General features: G+C 35.4%; 1 pseudogene; it reads right to left on the bottom strand.

Annotated features, from left to right (window-relative positions):
• Nucleotides 1-237: 237 nt before the first annotated feature.
• LOC131865417 (mitogen-activated protein kinase kinase 1b-like) lies at nt 238-11,356 on the bottom strand (annotated as a pseudogene).
• Between the last annotated feature and the right edge of the window lie 875 nt (nt 11,357-12,231).

A 12,231-nucleotide genomic window follows, 5' to 3' on the forward strand; every position in this document is an offset into this window, starting at 1 on the left:
TAAAATGTGTAAAAAGCAAATGTATAATCATGTAGATAATGCATCCATAGAATCATACACCTTATAGGAAAATAGTCTCAACTGCATCTCATATAATAAGGAAATAATCCATGTCCAATGTACAATGATACCACAAAATAGGGGAGATACATCATATAATACTCGAAAAGAATCATCACATGTCTCATAGAGGTGTATAAAATAGAATTAGGTGTATAATATTAAAATGTCAATGTCTCAAGTGGGACGCTGAGTTGTGCTCTCGCCGGAGGCTGTAGATCTCACTGTACCTATGCCTGCTATGACACCACTTGATGGTCTTGCACATGGATCCCCAACAGGAGGATCTCTATGCAGTGGCCCCATCATAGCCCCACTCTTAGTCCATGATCGACTCCGTTCTGATCTAGTACTGGTGGTTTGTGCAAAGATTGAGGCTCCATGCTCTATGAGAACAATAATGTAATAAACTGTTTGTAGTACTCTGTCTCTAGGGTAGAAAGCTGGATGGCCTTGATAGTCTCACTCGTGCTAGTACCCTCGACCACTCTCTACACTCTCTCAGCTCTATTAATAACTGCATCTCTCTCTACTGTCACAGAGGCAATCTATGCTTGGGCCTATGTCAATTGACCATGTACCTATGCTAATTGTCTCTATAAGCCTTGTACCATGGACTTTAGTGCAACTATCTATGCATACTGCTAGTGGGAAGGCACTCTGATATGTACCCATTGTGGCCCTATTTGTGCCTATGCCAATGCCTGACTAACTGCTCCTGCTATTCTTATATCCTATCTAGCAACTCTTCCAATATATAGAACTAATTGCCAAGAGATTACCTGAAGGACCTAGTAAGTACGAAAGAAAATTGCCTCTTAAATGTTTTTCTTGCAATAAGCTAGGATATTTCACCTCAAGGTCTCCGAACATAGTTCCTAGAAAGAATTTCAAGCCTAAATTTCAGAAGAGATGTTGTTTTTTTATTGATGAAGGTGTGTTAGATGATGAATCAGATAAAGAAAATACAAGTGATAATGAATGGGTTTTTATTGCTATCAAGGAAGATGATCCAATGTCTAGTGATTCTATTAGCTACATGAATGTGGAAAGAGCCTTGGCTGCACAAGTTGAAGAGAAATATGAATGGGTGGTTGACAACGGATGCTCTTATCATATGATAGGTGATAAGAGTAAGTTTGTGAGTTTGGAAAAGTATGAAGGTGGAGTTGTAAGATTTGGTGATGACAAAGTTGGTATAATCCGTGGTAGAGGTTCAATTTCTCTTGATGGTAAGCACAATACTGATGATATCTTGTATTTATTAAGCCTAAATCATAGTCTTTTGATTGTTGGTCAAATGTTTGACAAGAGATATGATTTTCAGTTCAAGAATGACAAGTGTAGAATCTTGGGTAGCTCTGGAATTGAGATTACATCAAGTACAAATACTAAAAGTAATATCTTTCATTTAAATAGTGTTGGTAAAAGATTTTTGATTGCTTATATTGATGAAATTTGGTTGTGGCATAAAAGGTTATGCCATGTGAATTTTGATAACACTGTTAAGATAAGTTCTACTCATGCTGTGAGATATCTTCCTAAGTTGATGAAACCTAGTAATCCTGTATGCAAGGAATGTCAGTTAGGGAAACAAACAATAATTTATTTCAAGAGTAAGAAACATTTTTCAAATGGATTACTGGATCTTTTGCATATTGACTTGTGTGGTCCTTCTAGAGTTAGAAGCTTGCAATTAGACAAATATTTCATGCTGCTAATTGATGACTATTCAAGGATGATGTGGGTTACTTTCTTAAGGGAGAAGTCTAAAGCTTTAGAGAAGTTCAAGATTTTCAAAGCTATGGTTGAGACTAAGATAGGTTTGAAGCTGAAGTGTGTGAGATTTGATAGACGTGGTGAAATCACTTTCGGTGAGTTTAATCCATATTTTGAAGAGCATGGGATAAGAAGACAATTGTCTGCTTCGGGAACCCCTCAACAAAATGGAGTTGTGGAAAGAAAAAACATAACCATTCAGGAAGCTGCAAGGACAATGATGATTGAAGGAAATGTTCCGCATGTCTATTGGAGAGAAGCTATGAGTATTGTTGTTTACACTCTTAACCAAGTGCATATCAAAGGTGATACCGGTAAGACTCCTTATGAATTATGTTTTGGTCATGCTCCTATTGTCAAATATTTCAGAATTTTTGGAAGTAAATGTTATATCAGTATTAGTTAGCAGATTTATGCCCTAACTCTATATTATTACACCCACAAAGGTGACAAATGTAAAAATAGTTGAACTAGTCTCAACCATATATTTCTGACTGATTCTTTTCTGATTTTAAAAGGTGGTAGTTACCTCATCAAATATTCAATGAACTATATTCTACTCAATATTTCTTTTAACTAGAAAGAAAATTAAGGAAAAGCTTTTAACCAGAAATCTTTGAAAGACATACACATAACAAGAATCAAACTTAAACTACTCAATCTTCTAAAGAAATATAATTTATTACCATAGAAGCATTATACACTAATAAATCTTTCATAGTGATAAAGACTAACTAAACATCCACAATTCCAATAGCAGATAATCCATTGACAAAATATTTAGCATAAGCAAAATGAATTCATATACCATAATTCAAAGATCATGTCTATTTGGAATCCACCAGTGTCTTTTCTATATTAAAAATAATTGAAAAATAGAAAATACTTAAAAATAATAGAAGTCTTTTTGCTCTAATGAGAAATCAAACTTTTACCCAAAAGATACCAAACTTAGTCCATATCCCACTAATTAAAGAACACAACAATAATGGTTTCTTGAAGACAACCATTTTAGAACCAAGTCTTTTAAAATGTTATAACAACCAATATTAAAGAAATCAATTAGAACCATAGAGTTAAACCATCAGTCCATCTCAAGCATCCTTGGTCTTGATCATCTCCACTTCCTATTGGTCTTGTGCCACCTCTCGTGCCTTGATTCTTTGCCAGTACTCTTAGTATCTGGTGACAATCGTGGTGATATTTTTTCTCCTTGGTGTAGTGGTGATTTGTAGCCTCATTTTCCATTTTGGAAGCATACTATCTGCTTCAAAAAGAGCCCTGTGTATGCCATTAATTTTTGCTTCAAATGATATCGCATAAGTTTACAAATTACTTAAAACTTCTTGAACGCATATGAGGTTGTAGTTTGAGTATCTCTAATTTTCTTATAATATATCTCATTGTATTTCTTTTCCATTTCTCTGAGACCCCACACATTCTACTCGAACCCATCCATGAGGTCTACTTCCAAGGCATTGAAATTTTCCTTTATTTTCACCAGGATGTCACTGTATTGTTCCAATATCTTATTGATTTACTTTATGTAATCATCATATATTGTCACTTTCCATTCTAAGGATTTGAGCCAGGTGGGATCAATCTCCTTAGGGTTTTCTACTAGCTTTTCTGCAATCAACACGATGTGACTCAATGAGAGGAGTTACATGATCTCTTTAGAAAGCACATATGTGCTACCATGTTCTTTTTTGACCTGCTGAAGCTCAGTCGCCAGTTCTATTGTCTTATTAATTAATTTAATATACAACTCTCTGAATTTGGTGAGATAGAGAAGACCACCTTGATATAGTTCTTCTATCCATTCATTGGTAGCTTTGGCTTATCCAAGATTCCTTTTAACCTTTTGAATAGTGTCAGGGTCAATTCCTTGGACATTTGAGCTTGAGGCCTCTTCAGTGATTGGATTTACAATTGATGAAATAAATATTCTTAGAGATTGAACTGTAGATTGCAATTCTATATTTTCCTTTCTCCATTTCTTAGCTCTTTTAATCAATGCATTAATTGAAAATTCAGCATGATACACATCTCCTTCCAGCGTAGATGGTCCTATGTCAACATGGCTGACTTTGTAATCGACTTCTATTATTTTTTACTCAGCCACATCCCTCACTGTGTTAGTAATTTCTAATAGTTGATGTCCGAAAACCGAATCAAAGATAATTTGAGACATTCTTTTAGACAAATGAAGATTTGATAAATGGTGTTGGTGCAGTTGTTCTGAATGATTCTAATGTGCTTGTTGGTATTTCCTAGTGATGTCCTATTTGTTTTGGTGATCCACATTGATCGTTGTGTGAGTTTTTGGTGGTTTTCATCAACGGATATTGATTTTCATGTTATGCAACATTTCTGGTGGTGTAGCATGTTGCAATTGATCTTGGTATGATTTTCGGTGGAGTTAATTGTTTGGGAATTTGATTTAGGTCCATGCTATGTAATGTAAATTATTATATTAGTTCGGTGATCGATCTTTGTATCGTGTGATGTAATTTTATAATTTTGAGTTGAGGGTTGAGGGTTCATTTGACCTTGTTATCAAGGTTGGTGATTTGTATATATAGGTGAGATATTCAGGTAATTTGGGTATCGATATTATATCTGTGTTATTAGAGAGAGGTGGATGTGCAAACAAGATATTTATCATTCAGTGAAGTGTTGAGGTGAGATTGGTGTTGTAGAGCAGAAAATTGTTCTTAATCAAAACTGTCGTTAGGCATTTGTAGATGCTATTCTTACAGTTTATTTCTTCCAGATTGTAGTCTGAATCATATTGTAAGTTAGTGAGACTTCCCTGAGGGTTGTAGCCTTCTGGGAAAATATCTTTTGAGCAGTGAGCTCTAGGTAGTTTGCCTGAATGCATGTGCATTCCCCATTGTAATATTTTCACATACTACTATAGAGTATCATCTTACTGTGGGTAGGTTCCCACCGTGGTTTTTCCCTTAACCGGGTTTTCCACGTCAAAATCTTGGTGTTGTGTGTTGTGCTGTTAATTTGCTTATCTCTTTATTACTATAGTTTGTTAGATATGTTGTTGTGCTTAAATTTTTATCTTCCAGTGAAGATTGATTCACCCCCCCTCTCAGTCTTCCTTCTTGGCTGCTGCTAACAATTGGTATTAGAGCTAGATCCTTTGGTAGAAGCTTAATCACTTGAGGAGATTCGGGATGGCTGCTCAAGGTATTCTCTGTAAGAAGGACAATCTAAGGTTTGATGGAAGCAATTATACTATATGGAAGAACTGGATGGAAGTGCACTTGAAATGTCTTGGAGAAGATTATTGGAAGATCATAAAGAATGTCTATGTTGTTCCTTAGAATGGACTATCTACTCCCGATGAGGTTAAGGAAGCAGAATATAACATCTAAGCAAAAAAAGTATTGCTTAGTGCCCTGACTAATTCCAAGATGACAAATGTTATGGGACTTCAGACCACACATGAAATCTGGGAGAAGCTTGAGATCATATGAAGGTGATAAACAAGTGAAAGCTTGAAAGGAAAATATGAGAGATTGAAGATGGGAGATGATGAGAACATACATACATTTATGGCTAAGGTGAACGACCTTGTCCTAGGTATCAGATGTGTTGGTGGAAGCATTGAGGAAGATGAGATTGTTGCTAAGGTGCTAAGATCCTTTCCTCATGCTTATAAACATAAGGTTGCTTCTATTGATGAAATTCAAAGTGTGACTACAATGACAAGAGATGTGCTAGTTAGAAAACTTGCTACATTTGAGCTAAGTGAATTTGGAGAATCTCATGGAAAGTCTGAGACATATTTAAAGCATTTGCATCTGTATCCAATAAGAAGAAGTATGATCCTAATGAGTGTAGAATATCCATATATGAGAGAGAGAAAATAAATTGAAGAAAAAGAAAGAAAGGTTGATGAGATTGAAGCACCAATTGCTTAGAGATTTCCTAAAGGTGCCAGTAAGTATGATGGAAAGTTGCCCTTGAAATGTTTCTCTTGTAATAAGATAGGACATTTTTCTTCTAGATGCCTAGAGAGAATGGATAAGTATGATAAGCATGATAAGTTTGATAAACATAATAGGAATGATAGATATGAGAAGCATGAGAAGTATGATAAGCCTTATAAGTATAACTAGAAGTTTAGGAACCAAAAGAACTATTGTTATATTGTAGATGAAGGTGTTACAAATGATGAATCAGAAGGAGACGAAGTTGTGTTTATTGCCATTAAAAAAGATAGACCTGTACCTATTGATTCCACTAGCTATTATATTGAGGAGAAAGGTTTGGCTGCTAAGGTAGAAGAAAAGAATGAATGGGTGATTGACTTTGGCTATTCACATCATATGACCGGTGATAAAAGAAAATTTGTAAGTATGGAAAGGTATACAATAGAATTGGATTTATAATATCAAAATATCAATGTCTCAAGTGGGACACTGAGTTGTGCTCTCTCTAGAGGCTATAGGTCTCACTATACCTGTGCTTGCTACGACACCACCTGATAGTACTGTATGTGGATCCTGAACATGAGGATCTCTATGTAGTGGCCCCATCATAGCCCTACTCTCAATCTATGACTAACTCCGTCCTGATCTAGTACTCCAGTGGTCTGCACAAAGCTCGAAGATCTCTACTCTATGGGAACAACAACACAATAGAACTGCTGGCAGTACTTTGTTTCTTGGGCAGAAAGGTGGATGACCCTGATAGTATCGCTTGCACTAGTCCCCTCAACCACTATTTTCACTCTCTCTTCTCTATCAACAACCACATCTTTCTCTACTGTCATAGGGGAAATATATGCTTGTGCTTGTGTTAATTGACTCTATACCTTCTCTAATTGTCTCTGTAATCCTTGTACCATGGACTGTAACACAACTATTTGTGCATCCTATTGGTGGGAAGGAACTTTGATATGTACCTACTACGACCCTATCTGTGCCTATGTCGGTGCTTGATTAACCGCACCTACTATCCCTATATCTTGTCTTGCAGTTCCTCCAGTATTTGTACCATGTGAGGAAGTCTCCCATATCTCCTCCTCCTAACCACCTAGGTCTCCTAGTCACTGGGTAGTTGTCTCTACTCTCTCTACTCTCTCTGCTGCCTACAACTACCACCTCTACCCTCACTACCAACTCTATCACCACCACAAAGTCCATCCTCATCTCCATCCCTCCTCATTATAAGTAATCTCTATGGCGGTTGACCCTCATCATCATCAAAATCAGGCGCTAGGTCCTCTAGATAGGATAATCTCAAAAATTGGTGTGCTAAAAGGTACTATGAATACTTTGGAGTAAAATCCCCATCCAAAGTGCCTAACAAGTAATCCCAATCCTGTGCCCCAAGTGACAGGTACTCTATTGTGGCTGAGGACATGCATGTTGCTAAAGGAAAAGATGAGAAATATGATCCATGCAGTGTTGATAACATTTTGAGTTTGCTAAAGGAAGATGTTGGATTGAAAAAGGTTGGTGAATTGTTGCTTGAGCAACCCTCTTATGATCAAAGATCAAATTGAGGAAATTCTAGTTGAATATTTGCTTCGGAACAATATTTCTCTGGACAGTATTGCAGACATCCTACTGGATGTTTTGTGTGAAGTTCTTAACCATCGAATGAAGAAGCCTCTTAAGGCACTTGATGCTGAAGAAGACATTCTGGATGACATGGAAAATAAATGTGTATATGCTTAGAATAGGTTATCTGAAGACATAAGGAGTATGAGATACTGTGTGGCAGAAGCAAGTAAAGTATACAAATACTACCTCTAGTTGCCTACAACTATTGAGCAATTTAAAGAAAAAGATGATTCTATTGAATTTGAGTTATGTTCCTTGGGTAAGAAATTTGATATTTTTGGAGATCTTGATGGTACATAGAGAAGAAAAATTAATTACTTGCAAACAAATCTTATATTTTATCAAAGACATAAAGAAGGTGTGGTAAGTGTTTACTTAAAGGTGAGAGAAATTATTGAGGCTTGATTAGAACACCTTTCTAGTATTCTTAGTGAAGCTAAGAAGTGTGAACGAAACATCTCTGTTCTCAGTTTGTTATCAGATGCAATCAATATAATTGTACAGAATGATAGTTTGAGTCCGAGTATCCACTTGGCCATGAGTTCGTGCAAGAATTTCCTTCCTAAGTTGAAGGAAAACTATAAGAGAATATTTTAGAAGTGTAAATGAGGCACTTTTTATAGAACAATTATTTTTTGTCCACCTTTGTCCTTGATGACAAAGGGGGAGAATTTTGGAAGTATATACTTTTTATTTCTAAGGGGGAGAAGTATTTGAGAAGTATTTTGAACATGTTGTTGGAGAAATTGTTTGTCATTGATGAATGTTGCCATCAATGACAAAGGGGAAGATTGTTGGAATTCATTACCTAAGTTGTCATTGATGTCAAATATGGTGTTCTAGATTGCTCTGAAAATGTTGCAAACAATGGAAGATAGGTATGTATATTGTGTTGCAAAATAGTGGAAGATAAGTATGTATGATAGGTATGCATGTTGTAGATGGTAGATTCCTATTGCTATCAATGTTGTTGTTGATGTTGCAGTCTTTTATTGCTCTGAAATTATGTATTGGCAATATGAGAATATGTGTATCTAGATGTGAGAGTTTTGGTGTTGGTTGTGGCGTTTGATTATGTTCTTAGGAACTCATTCTCAATATGTTGTGCTCTAGTTTTATGAATGGGTATGCAGTGATGAGCAGATTCTTATGCTCCAGTTCCCTCTGGTTCTTTTGATTATTGGTGATACTTAGTTGTGGGTTGTTAGTCACATCTTGAATCTTGCAATGCTGACTTTAATCTTGTTCAATAAGCATTATATCTCTCATTGTGCCAATGATTTTGGTTCTTGGACTAGATCATCAAAATTTCACCCTCACTATTTCTTTGGTTTCTATAGCTAAAGCTCTAAAATAACAATACTCTTCCTCTTTGTCTGTACTCTATCCAAAACAAATTCCTTAGTCAGATTATCTTTAGTCTTCAAGGAAAAATGATACACCTATTCAAAATATTGTAGTATCATCTGGTGTAGTTTTTCTTGAATATATCCTCTCAAAATGTTAATATCTATTTATATCTTGTCTTGATCAAATTCATTGTGATTGTGCCTTATTGTCAACTTGTAGAATTATTTGATATAATCTTTTGCATTTATGTTATTTTGTCTTAATTTTTATAAATTCTTCAATAATCTATATTGGTAATCTTAATGAATGATCTTCACTTCCAACTCCGATACAATAATACTAAAACTTTCATTCATCATCATCCCTCTTCTATTTCCTTTTATTTATTTTTCTTCCACCATATTACATTATGATCATTCTTGATTTTACCCTATAAAATTCCACTATTTTAGGTTTTAATATTTTTTCATACTTAAATATTCCTTGATTTTATTCAACTAATCTATCAAACTCTCTTCAAGAATTAAACTACTAGTATAATCAAACATCAATTATAGATATCTTATTGATACTAGAAAGAGCTTTTGATATTCCTACCTATATACATCATACACACACTTCATCTTACAAGGAGAATATATTAAACTCTTCAATAAGATATCTTGACATTAGATCTACTATAAATTATCCTATAATTAATGATATATTCACTACTAGATGAATAGCTCTTAAAAAATTATTCTACCCATCAACTTAGTAAAAACATTATGTGTGCTTCCTTACTTTAAAGAAATAATTCTAATCTTTAATAATGTTTAGTGCAATCATAGTGCATTAAATAAATGAAAACACTCAACACCTTCAAGACATACACCATAAATTCAGATTCCAAAAAATATTACAAAATCTTTAAAAATGATCAATTTATAAAAATCAAATTCAAACTTGATATAAATTATATGCTCTAGTTAAAAATTAGGACTGATTGGAACCTATATAAGCAAGATTATAAGATTAATGCTATGAGATTTCCACAATCCATGATGTATACTTTTGAATTTTTGTGTATTCGATTGTGTGTATTTTTTTATCATCAACATTTCCAATCACACTCCGTGATTCATATCATCAGGATGAAAAATAACATCTCCTTGGAATTATTTTTCATCATCTCCTTGGAATTCTTTTCATCCTGATGATGAAACACGGAGTGTGATTCGAAACGTTGATGACAAAAAAATACACACAATCGAATCCAAAAAAATTCAAAAAAAATTATAAGATTCTATTGTTGTGGACAGAGGTTTCCGAGTAAAGGTGTGGAGCCATGACCCAGTTTAAGCGTTGTCTGATATGCTGTGCTCCGTGTCATAAAATCCACGCTTGAGATAGAGGACGAGAGAGTTCTATCTCATTCTTTTCCTATGATCGGCCCTTTGTTTCTGGTATTAGAAATGTGCACAAGCAGCCCAAGCAACCTGCTATTCCAAGAAGAGTCAGTGCTCTTTCCATGCCAATTCCCTTCGGTTCGGCGGCGTAAACGAAGGCAAACACTCCAATTATGGCGCCTGATTTTCCAGCTGTTACATGCTAGAGTATGCAACCAAGGGTTAGCTGATTAAGTTGAATGTGTTTGTCGATTTTAATATAACAGTCTCGATTCCTTAAAAAAAATACTTAAAGTTAGCTGCAATAATTCATATACATAAGATAAGTAGATTCATCTTAAGCCTAAGGAATATAAATCAGTTCATATCATTTTCTTCAGTTCATATCATTTTCTTCATATGCATCATATGCATCTTTGTGTGTATTTATTGTTAAAGACATTTAATAAGCTTGTTCTTGATTGCCATCGAGGCATCGTATTCAAAGTTTCATCCCTATCTATATATATCTCTTTGCCCATATTGTGTTCAGATCTCAAGGGAATATGCTACGTGGGTCGAATCTCTCGGGGCTCATGTAAGCACACGTTCCCAAATAGGAATTGCAGCAAGGATCTATGGTATGTGATAGAATCCTACTCACCCCGAAGTCTGCAATTTTAATTCACTTGGGACTCTCTCTAATCAAGAGATTGGAGGGCTTAATGTCTCTGTGAACAATCCTCCGCCTGTGAAGGTATTTCAATCCCTCCATCACTTGCCAGGCAACCTTTGCCAGGGAGGACTCATTTAGCTTTCTCTTGTGCTTTAATAAATCGGAAATGGAGCCTCCATCCATATATTATAGAACAAATTTCATGTTATCTCCCTGATGGAGTATACCCTGACATTTGACAACATAGGGACAATTGGTTTTCTTAAGAATGTGCATCTCCCTGTTGATGTGGGAAGTGAGGGAGGAATCATGGTCCATGCGGATAGCTTTTAAGGCATGGTGGAGGATTTAGGGTGGAGGACCTTGTACACTATGCCTTCGTTACCATGTCCGAGTATCCCAACTCTTTTCAAATCAGAGAGCTGTACGCTCTGTATGAGAGGAAGGGGCAGTGTAAGAGGCTTTGGCAGGGGTAACCTCTGGTTTTGCAAAGGGATCAGAAGCTTTAATCTCAACCGCTTCTTGGATCCCATCAGCTATCACTTTGCTGTTAGAGAAGTCTTAGCTATCACTGCTTGGGTGAAAGAATTTGGTCTGTAAAGAGGCGTCAATCCCGATCCCCAGAAAGGAAAATAATGCTATCCCTACCTCTATATTTCTATTTGCCCATATTGTGTTCAGATCTCAAGGGAATATGCCCCTAGGTTCCACAGAGATTGAAGAAGTGTAAAAAAATTCATAATCTTACACATTGGCTGAAAGTTGTCCTCTTCATCTAAGATACCTTGCCTGCCTTTCTCTCGTCTTGAGTGATGATGCTAGAGGAGAGGGCTGCGATAATTAGGTAGTAATTACATATTACTAGCTTGTAATCGCTTTGGCTTAAGAAACAACTCTTTAGTAATTTATTCTATTATTTTACTTTGTAGAATGCAAGCAATGGATTATTTTACTTCCAACAATGGCGTCTTTTGGTTTTATCTCAATATGTAGGCCAATCATGTTAATCAATTGCCATGAAGAACTCAATTCAAAGATTATGGAACTACCAATATGAATTTATTTTTTCCCATCTTTCACTAACCTATGCTTATCATGGTTTTTCCCATATTTGACTAACCTATGCTTATCATGGGTGGAGAAAAGCTAGATCAGAAAAAAAGGACAAGGTGAAAGGCTAGTGGAAAGCAAGAAGACCATCAATACCAATGTGAAGGATAGGGGTAAAGAAAATTAGTGTTATAACTAGTATGATAAAGAATAACATGCAAAGAGACTTATTGCAAGATACATTTGGGACTAGATCCTATAATAATAAACTACTAATAAAATAATGTATTTAATATAAAAGACTTATTAGAACCTTTCAATTGAATTTTAGCATAGCTTGCTCAATTCATTCTAGATC

The sequence above is a fragment of the Cryptomeria japonica genome, unplaced genomic scaffold (assembly GCF_030272615.1).
Source record: "Cryptomeria japonica unplaced genomic scaffold, Sugi_1.0 HiC_scaffold_110, whole genome shotgun sequence".
Taxonomy (NCBI): domain Eukaryota; kingdom Viridiplantae; phylum Streptophyta; class Pinopsida; order Cupressales; family Cupressaceae; genus Cryptomeria; species Cryptomeria japonica.